The sequence below is a fragment of the Macaca mulatta genome, chromosome 14, assembly GCF_049350105.2.
Source record: "Macaca mulatta isolate MMU2019108-1 chromosome 14, T2T-MMU8v2.0, whole genome shotgun sequence".
In the NCBI taxonomy this organism is placed as follows: domain Eukaryota; kingdom Metazoa; phylum Chordata; class Mammalia; order Primates; family Cercopithecidae; genus Macaca; species Macaca mulatta.
The window spans coordinates 55,448,783-55,469,860 of record NC_133419.1 but is presented as its reverse complement, the minus strand read 5'-3'; the positions used below and the strand labels follow the sequence as shown (position 1 = coordinate 55,469,860).

Here is a 21,078-nt window from a genome sequence, read left to right as displayed (position 1 = left end):
TCTAAAGCCAATATTTTAAAAAAAAGTTCATGTACAGATTCATAATGTTGAAAACTTTCACCAATGTGCATATATATTTCATGAAGACAGCCTAGATTTCCCACAGATGCCACTCTGGGTGCCATTTCTGAGACCTAGGTTGGCATATGTAGGAACACCACATCAAAATGAAAGACTCCCTCCTAACTATGAGAACAAATCATGGAATAAATTGGAAATCAAGTGCAAAATATGTATCACTGAGAGAAAATAGTGTTATTTTAAAATTTCCATATGAATCTGAGAGTCTTCAATTCATTACAAAAAAAAGAGATATATTGTTCAGCAAGACAGACCATATTCTTGTCCATAAAACATACTTTAACAAATTAAAAGAAGAGAAATCATACAATGTCTGCTGTTAGACCATGACAGAATTAAACTAGAAATCAGTAACAGACAGATAGCTGGAAAATCCAGAAATACTTGGAGGTTAAACAACACTTTTTTTTTTTTTTTTTTTTTTTTTTTTTTTGATATAGGGTCTTGTTCTGTCACCCAGGATGGAGTGTAGTGGCATGATCACAGCTCACTTGAACCTCAACCTCCTGGGCTCAAGCAATTCTCCCATCTCAGCCTCCTGAGTAGCTGGAACCACAGGCAACTACCAGCATATCTGGCTAATATTTTTTATTTTTTATTTTGTAGAGAAAGGGTCTTTCCATATTGTCCAGGCTGGTCTCGAACTCCTGGACTCAAGCAATTCTCCTGCATCAGTCTTCCAAAGTGCCAGGATTATGGGCATGAGCTACTGCACCCAGCCAAATAATACTTTTTAAATAACATTATGAGTCAAAGATGAAATCTCAAGAGAAATTTTAAAAATATTTTGAGCTAACTGAAAATGAAAATCCAACATCAAAATTTGTGGGATGTGGTGAAAGCAGTGCTTACAGAAAAATTTATATCACTGAATGCACATATTAGAAAAGAAGAAAGATCTAAAGTCAGTAATCTAAGCTTTGACCTTTGGAAACTAGAAAAGAGCAAATTACATCCAGAGTAAGCAAATAAAGAAAATAAAAGTTAAAATTGAAATCAATGATATTGAAAACAGAAAATCAATAGAGAAAAATCAATAAAATAAAAGGCTGCTTCTTTGAAAAGATTAATAAGCCTCTAGCCAGGCTAATTAAGAAAAAAAAAGGCACCAATTACTAACAAATGAAATGAAAGAGGGAATATCAGTACAGATTGTTCTGGGCGGGAGACCCGCGAGAGAAGAAAAGGCACACACACAATACTTTTAAAGGTAAACAAGCTTTATCCCATATGTAGATTTAACAGGCAAATGATACAATAAGCAAACTAATAAAATAAGCAAATTGATATAATAAGCAAATGATATAATAAGCAAATTGCAATGCGAAGGGGAGAAGGGAAAAAGAGATAAATGTCTTTACACCCACCAGACTATGGAGGATTCACCACCAAACTGGGAAGCAACAGCCTGGGCTCCAGAGCTGGACACCGCACTCACCAGACTATGGAGGATTCACCATGCCAGAGGTGGTGAATTCCTCTTCAAAGGGTTTAATTGTGTAATGTCCTTGGTTCGAAGGCCCTATCTCCTTGTACTTTCTCGTTTTTAGCCTGCAAGCAGCCCTCCTGCTCTTGCCGTGCCCTAACTTGCCCAGACATGTCCAGACACATCTTGTGCCATAGCAGAAGAACAATTGCTACCCACTCGCTTGCGAATTGCGCATCTACCCTATTTGTTCAGTGTGCTCTTGCAATCGTGGCTGATGCAGGGAGCACCCTTCGGCAGAAGTAAATTGCCTTGCTGAGAACGCTTTTTGCCTGAGTGCTGGTTTCACTTTGTGGCTCCGAGCACTTGTTTCTAACAACCACCAGACTGGGAAGCAACAGTCTGGGCACCATAGTCAGCCACTTGTCTGTACACAGACAAGGAGAGGTCTCATGAAGCTTCGGCGCAGCGTGGGAACCTAGCTGTTTTTGTAACGAGTTGTTTGGCAGGAGGTCCAGTCACGAAGGCCCTTGGTGAGTGTGCTCAAGGAACACAAAAAGGTCAACTTGTTTTTATGATTGTCTATTGGTTTTCTTTTTTTTTGGGATGAGTCCTGCTCTGTCGCCCAGGCTGGAGCGCAGTGACACGATCTTGGCTCACTGCAACCTCCGCCTCCTGGGTTCAAGTGATTCTCCTGCCACAGCCTCCTGAGTAGCTGGGATTACAGGTGCCCGTCATCGTCCCCGGCTAATTCGTGTATTTTTAGTACCGATGGGGTTTTGCAATGTTGGCCAGGCTGGTCTTGAACTCCTGACTTCAAGTGATCCACCCGCCTTGGCCTCCCAAAGTGCCGGGATTACAGGTGTGAGCCACCGCACCCAGCCTATTGCTTTTCAATAACCAAGGTATAGGAATAGATTGAAATAGAGATTTCTCTGAAACAGTGCTGGAAGAACGCCTCAAGGGGCTCACACAACCTGTTCCAGGACTTGGTGACCATTGTTTGTGTCCACGTTCAATTGAGTTCAAATTTAATATTTAACTTTTCCTCCACACAAAAGTTCCCATGAACTTTTAAAAGATAATCAATGAATATTATAGACAACTCTATGCCCAGAGCTGTGACAATGTAGATGAAATGTACCAATTTCTTGAAAGACACAATCTGCCAAAACTCACACAAGAAATGGACAATCAGAATAGTCCTATATTGTCAGAGAAACTGAATAATTAATAACTTTCAAAACAGAAAGCCCCAGGCCCAGATGAATTGACTGGTGGATTCTTTTAAACATTTAAGGAAGAAGTTACAGTCAGCCCTCTGTATCTGTGGGTTCTACATCTGTGGATTCAATCAACCATGGATCAAAAATATTTGGAAAAAAAAAAAGAAAAATAACAATACAACAATAAAAATAGTATATATAAAAATCCAGGTAGTAGCTATTTACATAACATTTACATTGTCTTAGGTATAAGTAATCTAGAGATGATTTACAATATAAAGGAGGATATGCATGGGTTATATGCACATACCACACCATTTAATATAAAACATTTGAGCATCTTCGGATTTTGGTATATGTGTGGGATTCTTGGAACCAATCCCCCTGCAGATTCCAAAGGACAACTGTACACCAATTATCTGCAAACTCTTTCAGAAAACAGAAGCAAAGGGAATACCTTCTTTATTCTATGAGGCCAGCACTATACTAACACCAAAACCAGATACAGACAGTTACAGAAATAAAAATTATTGACCAATATTGCTCATAAACATAAAAGCAAAAATATTAGCAAGTTGAATTCAACAATGAATAAAAAGAATATCATAACCAAGTGGAATTCATCCCAGGCATGCAAGGCTGGTTAACCATTCAAAAATCAATTAAACCATTACATCGTATCAACAGGCTAAAGAATAATCATGTGATCATACCAATAGATGCAGAAAATGCATTTGACAAAATCCAATACCTATTGATGATAAATAGCCTCAGTACACTAGAAGTAGAGGGAAGCTTCCTCAACTTGATAAAGAATATCTTTAAAAAAAAAAAAAAAAAAAAAAACTCCTATGGCTAATAGCATACTTAATGATGAAAAACTCAAATGATCAGGGGAATAAAGTTAAGGATGCCCCTCTCACCACGCTTCTTAATATTATCCTAGAAGTCCTAGCTAAAGCAATAAAATGAAAAAGAAATAAAAAGTATATATATTGGGAGGAAAGAAACAAAACTGCTTTTGTTCACAGATGACATGATTGTGTAAACAGATAATCTGAAAGGACAAAAGAAACAAACAAACAAAAACCACCCCTGGAACTAATAAACAATTAAAAACAAATTCTAAGGCCGGGCGCGGTGGCTCAAGCCTGTAATCCCAGCACTTTGGGAGGCCGAGACAGGCGGATCACGAGGTCAGGAGATCGAGACCATCCTGGCTAACCCGGTGAAACCCCGTCTCTACTAAAAAATACAAAACACTAGCTGGGCGAGGTGGTGGGCCCCTGTAGTCCCAGCTACTCGGGAGGCTGAGGCAGGAGAATGGCGTAAACCTGGGAGGCGGAGCTTGCAGTGAGCTGAGATCCGGCCACTGCACTCCAGCCTGGGTGACAGAGGGAGACTCCGTCTCAAACAAAACAAAACAAAACAAAACAAAACAAAAACAAGTTCTAAGGTACAAAGTTAATATACAAAAATCAACCACTTTTCCTTTATGTCAGAAATAAGTGGAATTTGAGGCAAAAATATAATACCATTTACATTAGCACTCCACTAAATGAAATAATTAGGTATAAATCTAACAAAATATGCAAAAGATCTATACGAGGAAAACTATAACACTCTAATGAAAGAAATCAAAGAACTAAATAAATGAGAGATTCCATGTTCATGGAAAGGAAGACTCAATACTGACAAAATGTCAGTTCATCCCACTTTGACCCACATCATAATTCCAAAAGCAATCCCAGCAAGTTATTTTATGGATATTAACAAAATGATCCTAAAGTTTATAAAGAGAGGCAAAAGATCCAGGATAGCCAATACAATATTGGGGAAAAACAGTTGGAGGACTGACACTACCAAACTTTGAGACCTATCAGGAAGCTATAGTAAATAAGACAGTGTGGTACTGGCAAAAGAATAGGCAAACAGATCAACGAAACAGAACAGAAAGCCCAGAAGTAGACTTACATAAATACATTCAACTGATCTTACATACACATGGCAAAGTGCTCAGAGAAGCCCCTGGCATATAATCCAGTGGATGTAAATGTTAGGTATTATGACCGTGACCCTCTTTGATCCAACCCATGTTTCTATCATCATCTCTTTGACATTTTCCTCTTTTGCACAGACATTTTTCAAAACTAGCTCCTGCTTTCACTGTCTCATTGCCTACCTTGTATGAGTCTAGAGACATCAGAAAATAAGATCGACATGATTTCCTACATTTGGAGAGGGATGTTAATCATGTTCACAGTTTCTCTAGAGAAAGGCTTAACCGTACCTTAATTAGCAAATCAGTAAAAACATTTCTATTATATATTCAGTTTAAAATAGCAATTTATTCAAAATATTACTGATCACTTAAGAATCATTTATTCTATGAAGTCTTCTTTGAAACTTCCTAGCTTCTCTAGCCCTCTCCAAACCAAAGAATCAGGCCAGGCTGTTCCTCTACTATACTCCAAAATCATCTTTATTATGAATAACAACAACAATAATAATGACAACCTATTCTCCTCTGTATTTCCCTAGAACTTCTTATCTATTAATACTAATCTGGTAAAGAAAAACCGACATCATTGTCTTTATGTGTCCCTTGGTATCTGTGGAGGATTGGTTACAGGTCCCCTCACTAATATCAAAATCTGCAGATAATCAAGTCCCACAGTCAGCCCTCAGGAACCTGCAGATATTAAAAATTGCCCTTGATACCCATATATTTTTCTCTCAACAACCCATCTATACTAAATTCCATAACCCTATATCTCAGGCTTATTTGTGACTGCAATAAACCTATTTTATTCTAGAACAGCAGCTATCAAAAGAGTCCCCAATGTCAAAATTATTTTCATAATAAAACTGAGATATTGGTTGTTTCTTTCCTGTGAGTAAAACTGCTTGTGTCTTAATAGGAATCAAAGCAGTGGCACCAAACCATACTAGTAATTGCTGTATTCTTTATAGCTGCACATTTGCAATAAAAAAGTCAGTCTTAATTGAAAAGGCCCTTGATGAGGCAATAAACATTTTAATTTCATTATAACTGGCATTATATATGCCAAACATATTTTGGCAGACATGTATTTGGCAGATATTTTCTCAACATGAATCATCTGGGCCTGTCACTTCAAGATAAAGATCTGAGAGAAAATTTGTTATCAATGATAAAATATGAGCTTTCAAGTACCTGACAGTTTTGCAATATTTTAAGACTTCTATGACAAATATTATACTATTAGTTAATGTTATATTTTAAGTATTATATAGTGACATGTGTCAATATTTGGAAGCTGTATATAACTCACTAAACCCATATTTGCCAAATGACCAGTGCATGATATAAAATCATGCATGTGAAAGATCCATTCAAAGTGCCCAGTACACCAACAGATTTTAATGTAACAATATAAAAAATTCACAGACGTGGTTACAAATTCCACAGTAACTAACCTTTAAGAAACTACTATTCATTGGATATTGGAGCAGTATATAAAGAAGAGTATCCGTAATTATCTGAAAAAGCTACTAAATACTCCTTACTTTTCCAATGACATATTTGTGAGATTTGATTTGCTTCATATACTTCAACCAAAAAAATCAAATCCAAGAGCTTGAATGCAAAAGCAGGTATGAGAATCCAGCTGCTTCTATGAAGCCAATATCAAAGACGTTTACAAAAATGTAACAGAGTATCACTCTTTTCTGTATTTTTTTTGTTTTGGAAAAGACAGTTATTTTTCATAAAAACATGGTATTTTTGTTAACATGGAATGGGATTTTGTTATTTAAAAGTGGGTAAAATTTTTTAAAAAATTATTTTAGTTGTGGCCGGGTGCGATGGCTCACGCCTGTAATCCCAGCACTTTGGGAGGCCAAAGTGGGTGGATCAATTGAGGTCAGGAGTTTGAGATTAGCCTGGTCAACATGGTGAAACCCCGCTTCTAATGAAAATATAAAAATTAGCTGGGTGTGGTGGCACATGTCTGCAATCTCAGCTACTTGGGAGGCTGAGACAGGAGAATCGCTTGAACCTGGGAGGCAGAGGTTGCAGTGAGCAAAGATCGCGTGATTGAACTCCAGCCTGGGCAACAAGAGCGAGACTCCGTCTCAAAAAAAAAAAAAAAAAAAAAAAATTAGTTGTAATTTCTAATATATAAATGAACTGATAAAACCACATAAACAAAATTCTTTTAGAGTTCTCAATAATTTGTGACAGTATAAAGGGTATTGAGACTAAAATTATGGGAACTGCTATTTTAATGAGAATGGGTGTTAACATGTAACTACCCTTGGCTTAAACTGCTTGGGTAATAGAAAGGTATAATCCTTGGTAGAACTGGAACGTTTTATCAGGCTACAACAAAAGCCAAAAATATCTTTCAAAATCCTTTTACTTTCTCTCAACAAACTTCTTTCGTGAATAAGGTACATCATTTTCTAAAATGAGCCTCAGAATCAGGAAAGAAGTATGTGAGCTTGGGTTATAACATAATGTAATGATACAGCCTGCATCATCAGTTCTACCACCACCACAAACTGCCCCTCTGATAAAAAGTGAATCAGTTCTGTGAATTAACAGCAAATAATTCCATTTGCATAGAAGTCTGTCATTCATGATCATTAGCTAATCACTAGGCTTGGTAAATGGTACAAAAAACATACACTAGAGAATGATGACTGCTTATTTTCACATTTTTAAAGAAACTACAGGTTTTCAATAAGAAAAAGCAAAATCTCTTCATTTTAGTTCTAATTCTACCAAATATATTTGACTTCTCAAATTGAAGTTACCTAACAGAAATAACAATGCAACTTTTTATAACCATATACATATAGGCATATAAGTCCCCTCTTACCCTGGAGGATATGTTCAAGATCCCACAGTGGTTACCAGAAACTGTGGATAATACTGAGCCCTATATGTACTATGTATGTATGTATGTATATGGAACCCTATATGTACTATGTTTTTTCCTATACATACATAACAATGATAATGTTTAGTTTATAAGTATACATAGTAAGAGATGAACAATAACTAATAATAAAATATAACAATTATGATATTAGACTATAATAAAAGTTATATGAGTGGGGTCTCTCTCAAAATGTATTATTGTATTATACTTACCTTTCTTGTGATGATGTGAGATGATTTAATGCCTTTGTGATGAGATGAAAGGTGAATGACATAAACACTGTGACACAGCTATAGGCTACTATTGACCTTCTGATGGTAAATCAGATAAGACGGTTACTGACTAATGCATGCATAGTGTATACAGTGTGGATATGTTGGACAAAGGGATGATGCATATCCCAGGTGGGATAGTGTGAGATTTCATCATACTACTCAGATGGTGCATAATTTAAAACCAATGAATTATTTCTAGAATTTTCCATTTAATATTTTTGGACCTCAGTTGACCATGGATAAATAAAACCACAGAAAGCAAAACCATGGATTAAGGGGGAAACTACAGTAAATCTATTACTTAAATGGGCAGTGAGATATTTTGCTGCCTGAAACTAGAAAAAATAACTATTAATGTGCCCACTTTTCTCAAATGCTTTGCACACACAGACAATATAAGAAAAATATAACAGAATAACAAAAGATGTCCATAGCACTGTGACTAAATTAAATGATCTCTTGAAATGAAATATTATAGGTTCTCAATATTTCCCAAGACCTTTGCTATTGAGCCATGTTTTAATGTATAACCTTTAAATTAAATGTGTCTCTTTTTAAAAAGCCTATAAGAAAATTCCTTCTTCTAATAGAAAATAATAAACATATAACATCCAAAAAAAGAATGTGAGTGTTTAGGTAGTAAGACCACCTTAGTTACTTAAATAGCCTCATAAATATGTTAGTTTACACTATAAGATAATTCTGCGATTAGGAAGTATTACCCTTAAAACTTTTGGGAATTTCCAAGGATCAATTTTCAGATCCAACAGACTTCTTCAAAACTCAGCTTAATGTGACCACAGCTCAAATAGTATAGTAATTAACGGTTGGCCTGGTCAGATGTTTTTTTACCACATTTTTGACAGAGAGGTTGTCAAGATAGTTAACTAGACACTGGTTACATATGAGATTCTCTATTTCACATGTAAATGACATTAAATATACTGTGCATTTAAAAATACCATTAGAATCACATTTTACAGAATATTTTGAATTCTATATTCTCAAATAAAACAAAACACTAACAGACATAGTCAGAAATATAACAATAATTTACACAATTCAGTTTACAAATATTCTTTTTCAAAGGATGAAAAGAAATGACCCTAACTTGCAGTTAAATGACTCTTTTTCAAATTCACCGTATCATAAGATTAAACAATAATAGATTCTGAAGTATAAGAATACAAACCCACAATTTAAAGAGAAGTACTCCTCATAGAATTTGGGTTTCAAATGTAATAATGCTAGCTGGCTTAGTCTTTTCCATTCTTAACTAAAAATGTGTTAGAGAAATAAACAATGAGGATGTGGACATCCCAATTCTTGAACCTGGGTTTAAGTCACACTTCCGACAGGAACGTGAGGAAAATGTTTAGACAGCTGGAGAGTAGTCACTAAAAGATAGTAAGCAGGATGATAAGCATTAAACAAACAGGATAAAAATCAGGATTTTTCTCTCCCCAGTGTCTTTATAGGCAAACAGAAAAAAAAAAAAAAAGCTATCACAGGTGCAAAACCCAAAATGTTTAGAACTGACTTCATAACAGACTGACTTAACACTGCGCCCTCCTTTTTTCAAGTCACTGAGAAAACACATATATTTGAAGTGACAAAACATACCACATAATCGGACAAATAATACTGTTTTCATACATGCATGAGTGTATGAGCAATGACGTATGTTTTTGACAACTCCCTTCTACCTTGACCTCACCATTTCACACATACCATGCCCATAAAAATGTTACAACATGCATTTGTTTATCTCTACTTCTCTTCAAGAACTTAGTATAACCTATAAGCAAATTATACTTCAAGGTTGCAAGGCTGGAATTGTTAGACATTGCTAAAGTCTATACGTTAATGCATTACAAACACCTGCTTCGTTTACTTGCTTGTTTAATTGCCAAAATGTATGAAGTAGATAATTTGCAATTAGGCCATCCATCTGCAAATAAAAGGTACGTGCTAATATAATAATCTCTCTAGTTGGTAAGATACTTTATATATAACCATATCTCACAAGACTCATTCTACAAACAGTGAAACCAAGACTGTTAGACATTAAGGTTATAAAGAGTTTGTGACACTGGCAGGACTAGAATCCAAGTCTCTGCATCTCTAGAACCCATGTTCTTTCACTTCTAAATTATCTTCATAAATCACCTTATGCATATTATTTTATACTAATATAAATACATGGCAGAAAAATTTAAATAATATGAAAGTGAAATAAATTCTGTAACATGTAACATTTCCTAGCAACCATTTATCTGTTTTTTTTTTTTTTTTTTGAGACGGAGTCTCGCTCTGTTGCCCAGGCTGGAGTGCACTGGCCGGATCTCAGCTCACTGCAAGCTCCGCCTCCCGGGTTTACGCCATTCTCCTGCCTCAGCCTCCCGAGTAGCTGGGACTACAGGCGCCCGCCACCTCGCCCGGCTAAGTTTTTGTATTTTTTTTTAGTAGAGACGGGGTTTCACCGTGTCAGCCAGGATGGTCTCGATCTCCTGACCTCGTGATCCGCCCGTCTCGGCCTCCCAAAGTGCTGGGATTACAGGCTTGAGCCACCGCGCCCGGCTGCAACCATTTATCTCTGAAGGTATGCGTGTGTGTGTCTGTGTGTGTGTTTATCCAATGGGGGCATACTGTATATACAGTTATGAATCCTGTTTTTCTCCACTTCCTCTAACATGTATTTTCCCATGTATTTATATATTTTTAATATTATATAAATATTATTATGAATAATATTTATATATTATATATTTATCATGAATATTATACTATCATGTAGATATAAATAAAATATAACCAATTCCCTATTGTTGGTTAAGATGTTTATTATTTTTTATAATTAATGCTGAAATAAGCATAGTAGTATATAAATATTTCCAGACATGTCTTTTTATTTTCCCAGGGAAATAGAACTGGTTTTCTAGAGCATGCACAAGTTGAGCACAAAAATGTTTAATTGTCCTTGAATTCCTTTTTAAAGGTTAAGTAACCCCAAAATTGTTTTGTTTTTGCTAATACATTTCTAAAGAGGATAGAAAAGAAGTGATAACAAAGAACTGTTATTATAAACTATATTCTGACCAAAGAATAACTGATTTGTGAATAAAGTAATAGAAGCTTTAGGAGACTGAAGTCTGTGCCAAGCCAGGCCAGGGCAGAGTCAGATGTGTGCTCTGAACATTATATAGATATTCTTCAAAAAGAAAAAAGACCCAGCGTGGTGGCTCATGTCTGTAATCCCAGCAATTTGGGAGGCTGATGCCAGAGGATCACTTAAGCCTAGGCATAAGAGGCTGCAATGAGCTGAGATCGCACCATTACACTTCAGCCTTGGTGACAGAGTGAGACCTTGTCCTGAAAAAATAAAATAAAATAAAATAAAATAAAATAAAATAAAATAAAATAAAATAACCAAGGGGAGTGGCATGCACCTGTAGTCCCAACTACTCAGAAGGTTGGGGTAGGAGGATTGCTTAAGCCTGGGAGGTTGAAGGTGCAGAGAGCTGTGATCACGCCACTGCACTTTAGCCTGGGTGACAGAGCGACATTCTGTTCTTCCACCAAAAAAAAAAAAAAAAAAAAAAGTTCAGAGAAAATATAGTGGGCAGAAGACTTTGGAAGAGAAGTCAATTTAAGAGTTTGTGAAATCTCAAATATTTTGTTTTTACAGAATAATGCATGTCACATATATGCCCAATTTTAATAAGCAGCTTTTGATAAAGTATATACTTAAAAGGGACTATCCAAAATTATTTGCTTAAAATGGAAGCTTAACTGAAATGGGAGACCTATATTGCTTTTGGCAAAAATTTACATCCAGATATTTTATTACTACCATACAATATTTGCATTGTCCTCACCACTCTAATAAAACTTTCATTATGTGTAAGATAATATGATTGTCTGCCTAGAGAATACATACAAACTGACTAAACACTGTTTGAATTGGTAAGAGTTTAATTAGGTAGGCAGACATACAAATATACACAAATCAAAAGTTTTCTTTGACACCGGCAATAAGCAATTAGAAAAAAAGATCCTATTTGTAATCTTAATATGTTCTCAAAGACAAAGGATAAGCTAACCTAACTTCTAAGTTTTGAATATTTGGGTATATCAGTCTCATGAACAGATTAAGGCTTTAAATGCAAAAATTTCATGACTAAGGCCCCAAAAGTAAATACAACAAAAACAAAAATAAATGAAGGGGACCTAATTGAACTAAAAAAGCTTCTGCAAAGCAAAAGAAATAATCAACAGAGTGAACAGACAACTTACAGAATGGGAGAAAACTATTTTTAAACTATGGATCTGACAAGGACTAATATCCAGAATCTGTAAGAAATTTAAATTAGTAAGAAGAAAACAAATAATTGTATTAAAAAGTGGGCAAATGACATGAACAGATATTTCTTGAAAGAAGATATACAAATCGCCAGGAAACATGAAAAATGTTCAACATCACTAATCATTAGGAAAATGCAAACTAAAACCACAATGAGATACCACCTTACCGCAACCAGAATGCCCGTTATTTTTGTTTGCTTTTTTTTTTTTTTTGGTTTGTTTGTTTTGAGACAGTCTTGCTCTGTCACCCAGGCTGGAGTGCAGTGGCGAGATCTCGGCTCACTGCAACCTCCACCTCCCAGGTTCAAGCAATTCTCCTGCCTCAGCCTCCCAGAACTACAAGTGTGCGTGTCACCATGCTTGGCTAATTTTTATATTTTTAGTAAAGATGGGATTTTACCATGTTGGCCAGGCTGGTCTGGAACTCCTGACCTCAGGTGATCCACCCACCTTGGCCTCCCCAAGTGCGGGAATCACAGGTGTGAGCCACCAAGCCTGGCCAGAATGACTATCATTAAAAAGTAAAAAAACAAAAGATGTTGGCATGGATGTGGTCAAAAGGGAACACTTATATGCTGCTGCTGGGAATGTAAACAGTAAAGAGATTTCTCTAAGAACTAAAAGTAGATCTACCATTTGATCCAGCAATCCACTACTGGGTATCTTACCAAAAGGAAAACAATTCATTATATGAAAAAGACACCTGCATGAATTATGGTTATCACAGCACAATTCACAATTGCAAAGATAAAGAATCAACCTAAGTGCCCACCAACAGATGAGTGAATAAAGAAAATGATACATACACACACACACACACACACACACACACACACACCCACCCACCATGGAATACTACTAACTCATAAAAAAGAACAAAATCATACCTTTTGCAGCAACCTGGATTAAACTGGAGGGTTATTACCTAAGAAAAACAACTCAGGAATGGAAAATCAAATACCACATTTTTTAGTTTTAAGTGAGAGCTAAGCTATGATTATGCAAGGGCCTACAGTGGTATAATGCACAACAGAGTCCCAGAAGTGGGGAAATGGGGAAGGTAGACGGGGTAAGAAATGAAAAACTACCTATTGGGTACATAGTACACTATCTTGGTAAAGGGTATACTAAAATCCCAGACTTTACCATGCTATAATCTGTCCATATAACCAAAAACCACTTATGCCCCACTAAAGCTATTGAAATAAAAAATATTAAAAATTATAAATGAATATAAAAATTTCAAGAAGAAAATTAAAGAGAAAAACAAACATTTGGAATAGCTTTGAAGATTCAAGTTTTGAAAAAACAAAACAGGCCGGGCGCGGTGGCTCAAGCCTGTAATCCCAGCACTTTGGGAGGCCGAGACGGGCGGATCACGAGGTCAGGAGATCGAGACCATCCTGGCTAACACGGTGAAACCCCGTCTCTACTAAAAATACAAGAAAATTAGCCAGGCGAGGTGGCGGGCGCCTGTAGTCCCAGCTACTCGGGAGGCTGAGGCAGGAGAATGGCGTGAACCCGGGGAGGCGGAGCTTGCAGTGAGCCGAGATCGCGCCACTGCACTCCAGCCTGGGGCACAGAGCAAGACTCCGTCTCAAAAAAAAAAAAGAAAAAAAAAAGAAAAAACAAAACAGATACAATATCCTGCAAACTAATTATAAGCTTAAAATAATTCCAAGACGAAGATCACAAAAGAAAAGTTTCTGTACCAATGCCATGTTGTTTTGGCCACTTGTAGCCTTGTACTACAGTTTGAAGTCAGGTAACATGATTCCTCCAGCTTTGCTCTTTTTGCTGAGGCTTGCCTTGTCTATTTAGGTTCCTTTTTGGTTCCATATAAATTTTAAAAAAATTTTTTCTAGTCCTGTGAAGAATGTCATTGGTAGTTTGACAGGAATAGCATTGAATCTGTAAATTGCTTTGGGCAGTGTAGCCATTTTAATGATACTGATTCTTCCAATACATGAACATAGGATGTCTTTCCATTTGTTTGTGTCTTCTCTGATTTCTTTGAGCAGTGTTTTTTAATTCTCATTGTAGAGATCTTTCACCTTCCTGGTTAGCTGTATTCCTAGGTATATTATTTCTGTGTGTGGCAGTTGTGAGTGGGGTTGCCTTTCTGATTTGGCTCTCAGTTTTGGTTGTTGTTGGTGTATAGGAATGCTAGTGATTTTTATACATTGATTTTGTATCCTGCAATTTTGCTGAAGTTGTTTATTAGCTGAAGAAGCAGTTCTAACAAAACGTGGCCACACTGCTGCTTTACATGGGTGGGTGATCCTGTTCCTCAACACTCAGCAGGACCTCCCAACCAGGGCCTCCAGCCACCCCCGCCTAAGGTCTCCAGCCAACAGAGAACTGAATTTCCCCTGGGATGGTGCTCCAGAGGGAGGGACTGGCCACCATCTTCGCTGTTTGGGTGACTTAACCGTTCCAGCCTTTGGGCTTTGGAGTGTCTGAGGCAACTGGGGGCTGAATTGGACCCCAGCACAGCACAACTGCTCTACTAAAATGTGGCCAGACTGTTTTTTTAAGCAGTCTCAATCCCATTCCTCCTCACTGGGCAGGACCTCCCAAACAGGATTCTCCAGTCACTTCCTACAGGTGCCTTTGGGTTGGCAACAGGTCAGTACCTCCCTGGGACAAAGCTCCCAGAGGGAGAAACAGGCTCCCATCTTTGCTGTTTCACAGCCTACACTGGTGACACTTCTAGGCTCTGGAAAATCTGAGGTGACTAGAGACTGCTGTGGGCCCCAAGCATACTATAGCAGCCCTATGGAAAAGTGGTCAGACTGTTACATGGGTGCCTTTTCCCATATCTCCTCACTGGGCAGGTCCTCTAGGCCTAAGCCTCCAGCCACCCCCTGCTAGAACTATTAACCCAGTACCAACTCAGCAACACCCTGGACACAGCCTCTCTGCCACTATCTCTGCAATGTAACTGCCCTTGTCACTCTTGGACTGACGAAGGAGCAAAGACTGACTCTAAGTACCTTATCCACACCTCCAACAAGTGGCAGTTGACCCAAGGAGAGGAGACTAGTCTGTCTCCCACGGGTCCCACAAACCCCCCATGTCTTATCATCAGAAAGGGAACCCCTGGCTTGGGTCCACAGCACAAACTCTCCATCCTGGGATGACTGCACTGAGCAATTGCTGACTTGCATCTCTCTAGGGTGGAGCCTCCAGGAGCCAAGCAAATGACCCTTGGCCACAACTACTACTAAGATCTCTTCCTCTGCTGCCTCTAAGCTGAGGAAGGAACATAAACACAGAGATTGCCCCAAAGTTGCAGTGGGCAGCCCAGGAGTACCAAGTCATGAACTACAGCCAGTTTTCAAGTGGGAGAGGAACCCATACTTTCACAGCACTGAGAAGGAACATGGCTACACTGTGAGGAAACACAGGGAAGACACACAACCAAGCAAGAATCAACCAACTGACCAATAAGGCTAAGTGTCACCTGCTGGATCATACCCCAAAGCTTCAACACCAAAAATACCTCATTAACATACCCCCCTTCTAAAACCAGAGACAAGAAGTAGGCTTCAAATAAAGACCCTACACAAAGTCTTGGCCTGGTGAAAACATCCAGAAAAGAAGTCTATTGAGTGTACTCAGTCTACACTGCAATTAAAGAAACACCCACACACACAGATGAGAAAGAACCAATGCAAGAAATCTGGAAACTCAAATGGTCGGAGTGTCATTATGTCCTCCAAATGACTGCACCAGTTTTCCAGCAAGAGTTCTTAACCAGGCCAAACTGGATGGATTGACGAATAGAATTCAGAATATGGATAGAAACAAAGATTGTTAAGATTCAGGAGGATGGCAAAATCTAATCCAAGGAAAATAAGAATCACAATAAAGTGATATGGGAGCCAAAGGACAAAATAGCTGATATGAAAAAGAACCTAACGGGTCTGATAGAGCTGAATAACACAATACAATAATTTGACAATGCAATCACAAGTATTAAGGGCAGAATAAATCAAGCTGAGGAAAGAATCTCAAAACTTGAAGACTGGTTCTCTCAAATAAGATGGTCAGAAAAAAATAAGGAAAAAAGAATAAAAAGGAATGAACATAACCTCCAAGAAGTATGAGATTACGTAAAGAGACCAAATCTACGAATCACTGGCATCTCTGAAATGGAGGGGGAGAAAGCAAACAACTTGGAAAATATATTTCAGGATACTGTCCATGAAAACTTACCCCACCTTGTTAGAGAGGCCAATCAGTTGGAAATACATTAACACCTGCAACAAATTAAGGAAATATAGAGAACTCCTGCAACACTCTATACAAGAAGATCATCCCCAAGACAAGTAATCATCAGATTTTCGAAATGAAAGAAACAATGTTAAAGGCAGCTAGAGAGACAGGGCAGGTCACCTGCAAAGGGGACTCCATCAGGCTGACAGTAGACCACTCAGCTGAAACCCTACAAGCCAGAAGAGATTGGGGGCCTATATTCAACATTAATAAAGAAAAAAAACCTTCAACCAAGAATTTCATATCCAGCCAAACTAAGCTTCCTATGTGATGGAGAAATAAGATCCTTTTCAGATAAGCAAATACTGAGGGACTTCATTGCCATCAGACCTGCCTTACAAGAGATCTTGAAAAGAACATTAAATATAGAAAGGAAAGACTTCTAACAGCTAATGCAAAAACAAACACACAGACTAATGTCACTGTAAAGCAACCACACAAACATGCCAACATAATAACCAGCTAACAGTACAATGACAGGATCAAATCCACACATATCAATATTAATCTTGAATGTAAACAGGCTAAATGACCCACTTAAAAGGCACAAAGTAGCAAGGTGGATAAAAATAAGACTCAATGATATGTGGTCTTCAAGAGATCCATCTCATGTGTAATTACACTTATAGGCTCAAAATAAAAGGATAGAGAAAGATCTACTAAGCAAATGAAAAACAGAAAAAAGCAGAAGTTGCAATGCTAATTTGAGACAGAACAGATTTCAAAGCAACAAAGATAAAGACAAGAAATAGCAATACATAATGATAAAGGGTTCAATTCAACAAGAAGACCTAACTATCCTAAATTAAATAAGAAAATTAACCAAAATATTCAGGACCTAAACTCAGCACTGGACCAAATGGATCTCATAGACCTTTACAGAAGTTTCCACCCCCAAACAACAGAATATACATTCTTCTCATCACCATATGGCACATGCTCTAAAATTGACCACATAATTGGACATAAAACAATCCCCAACAAATGTAAAAGAACCGACATCATACCAAACACACTCTTGGATCACAGTGCAATGAAAATAGAAGTCAACACAATGAAAATTGCTCAAAACCATATGATTATTTGGAAAATAAACAACATGCTCCTGAGTGATTTTGGGGTAAATAATGAAATTGAGGTAGAAATAAAGAAGTTCTTTAAAAATAATGATAACAATGATACAACATACCAGAATCTCTGGGACACAGCTAAAGCAGTGTTAAGAGAAGAATACACAGCACTAAATGCCCATATAAAAAAGTTAGGAATATCTCAAATTAACAACCTAACTTCACAAAACAGAAGAATTAGAGAAGCAAGAACAAATCAACCCCAAAGCTAGCAGAAGATGAGAAATAACAAAAATCAGAGCTAAACTGAAGGACATTGAGACACAAAAAGCCATTCAGAAGATCAATAATCCAGGAATTGGCTTTTTGAAAAAAATTAATAAAATAGGCCAATAGCTAGACTAATTAAGAAGAGAGAAAACCCAAATAAACACAATTAGAAATGGCAACGGGAATGTTCCTACTGAACCCACAGAAACAAAAATAACCATCAGAAACTACTATGAACACCTCTACGCACACAAGAACTAGAAAACCTTGAAGAAATGAATAAATTCCTGGACACATATACCCTCCCAAGACTAAGCCAGGGAAAAACTGAATCTCTGAACAGACCATTAACAAGCTCCGAAATTGAATCAGTAATAAATAGCCTACCAACCAAAGAAAAGCCCAGGAACTGATGGATTCACAGCTGAATTCTACCAGGTGTACAAAGAAAAGCTGGTAATGTTCCTATAAAAACTATTCCCAAAAATTGAGGAGGAAGGACTTCTTCCTAACTCATTCTATGAGGCCAGCATCATCCTGATACCTAAACTTGGCAGAGACACAACAGAAAAAGAAAACCTCAGGCCAATACCCTTGATGAACACTAATGCAAAAATCCTCAACAAAACACTTGCAAACTGAATACAGCAGCACATCAAAAAGCTAACCCACTATGACCAAGTAAGCTTCATCCCTGGGATGCAAAGTTGGTTTAACATATAAAAATCTGTAAATGTGATTCATCATATAAACAGAACTAAAGACAAAAACCACATAATTATATCACTAGATGCAGAAAGGGCCTTTGATAAAATAAAACATCCCTTCATGTTAAGAACTCTTAACAAATTAGATATTGAAGGAACATACCTCAAAATAATAAGAGCCATCTACGACAAACCCACAACCCACATTATACAGAACAGGCAGAATCTGGAAGCATTCCCCTTGAAAACTGGCACAAGGCAAGGATGCCCTCTCTCACCACTTAGTATTGGAAATCCCAGCCAGAGCAATCAGGCAAGAGAAAGAAATAAAGGGCATCCAAATAGGAAGAGAGGAAGTCAAACTATCTCTGTTTGCAGATGACATGATTCTAGAAAACCCCATAGTCTCAGCCCAAAAGCTCCTTCTGCTGGTAAACAACTTCAGCAAAGTTGCAGTATACAAAAATCAGTGTACAAAAACCACTAGCATTCCTATTACACCAATAACAACCAAACTGAGAGCCAAATCAGAAAGGCAACCCATTCACAATTCCCACACATAAAATAATAAAATACATAGGAATACAGTTAACCAAGAAGGTGAAAGACCTCTACAATGAGTATTACAAAACACTGCTCAAAGAAATCAGAGTAGACACAAACAAATGGAAAAACATCCCATGCTCATGTATAGGAAGAATCAAGATCATTAAAATGGCTACCTTGTCCAAAGCAATTTACAGATTCAATGCTATTCCTATCAAACTACCAACAACATTCTTCACAGGACTAGAAAAAATTATTTTAAAATTTATATGGAACCAAAAAAGAGCCTGAACAGCCAAGGCAAATCTCAGCAAAAAGAGCAAAGCTAGAGGAATCATGTTTCCTGATTTCAAACTATAGTGCAAAGTTACAGTAACCAAAAATAGCATGGCACTGGCACAAACACAGGCACACAGACCAATGGAAGAGACCAATAGAGAGCCCAGAAATAAAGTCACACATCTATGACCATCTGATCTTTGACAAAGCTGACAAAAAACTAGCAATGGAGAAAAGACTCCCTAAATGGTACTGGGATAACTGGCTAGCCATATGCAGAATACTGAAGCTGGACCCCTCCCTCACACCATATACAAAAATCAACTCAAGATGGATTAAAGGCTTAAATGTAAAACCCAAAACTATAAATACCCTGGAAGACAACCTAAGTAATACCCTCATGGATCTAGGAACAGGCAAAGATTTCATGACAAAGTCACCAAAACCGATTGTAACAGAACCAAAAATTGATAAATGGGGTCTAATTTAACTTAAGAGTTTCCACACAGCAAAAGAAACTATCAACAGAATAATGACAAAGTCACCAAAACCGACTGTAACAGAACCAAAAATTGATAAATGGGGTCTAATTTAACTTAAGAGTTTCCACACAGCAAAAGAAACCATCAACAGAGTAAACAGAAACCTACAAACTGGGAGAAAATTTTTGCAAACTATGCATCTGACAAAGGTCTAATATCCAGAATCTATAAGGAACTTAAATTTATAAGGGAAAAACAACCTCATTAAAAAGTGGGCAAAGGACATGAACAGACCATTTTTTTAAAAAAAGACATACATGTAGCCAATAAGCATAAGGAAAAAAGCTCAATATCACTGATCATTAGAGAAAGGCAAATCAAAACCACAATGAGATACCATTTCACACGTCAGAAAGGCTATATTAAAAATTCAAAAAATAACAGATGCTGGCAAGGTTGTAGAGAAAAGAGAACCCTTATACACTGTTGGTGGGAGTGCAAATTAGTTCAACCATTGTGGAAAGCAGTATGGTGATTCCTCAAAGAGCTAAAAGAAAAACTACCATTCAACTCAGCAATCCCATTACTGAGTATATACCCAAAGGAATATAAAGCATTCTACCATAAAGACCCAGGCACATGAATGTTCACTGCAGCACTGTTCACAACAGCAAATACATGGAATCAACGTAAATGCCCATCAATGATGGACTTGATAAAGAAAATGTGGTACATATACACATGGAATATCATGCAGCCATAAAAAAGAATGAGATCATGTCTTTTGCTGAAACATGGATGGAGCTGCAGGCTATCATCCTTAACAAACTAATGCAGGAACAGAAAGGCAAATACCGCATGTTCTCACTTATAAGAACATATGAACACAAAGAAGGAAACAACAGACACTGGGGTCTACTTGACAAGGGAGGGTGAAAGGAGGGAGAAGAACAGAAAAGATAACTATTGGATACTGGGCTTAATAACTTGGTAAAGTAGTAATATGTATGACAAACCCCCTGACACATGTTTATCTATGTAACAAACCTTCACATGTACCCTCTAACCTAAAGCAAAAAATATATATATATATATTTTTTTTGAGACGGAGTCTTGCTCTGTCGCCCAGGCTGGAGTGCAGT

General features: G+C 37.3%; 1 protein-coding gene across 11 annotated transcripts in view; it reads right to left on the bottom strand.

Moving 5' to 3' along the window:
* Positions 1 to 21,078, bottom strand: part of SBF2 (SET binding factor 2) — a 528,961-nt gene that overhangs the window by 281,731 nt on the left and 226,152 nt on the right. The window lies entirely within an intron of this gene.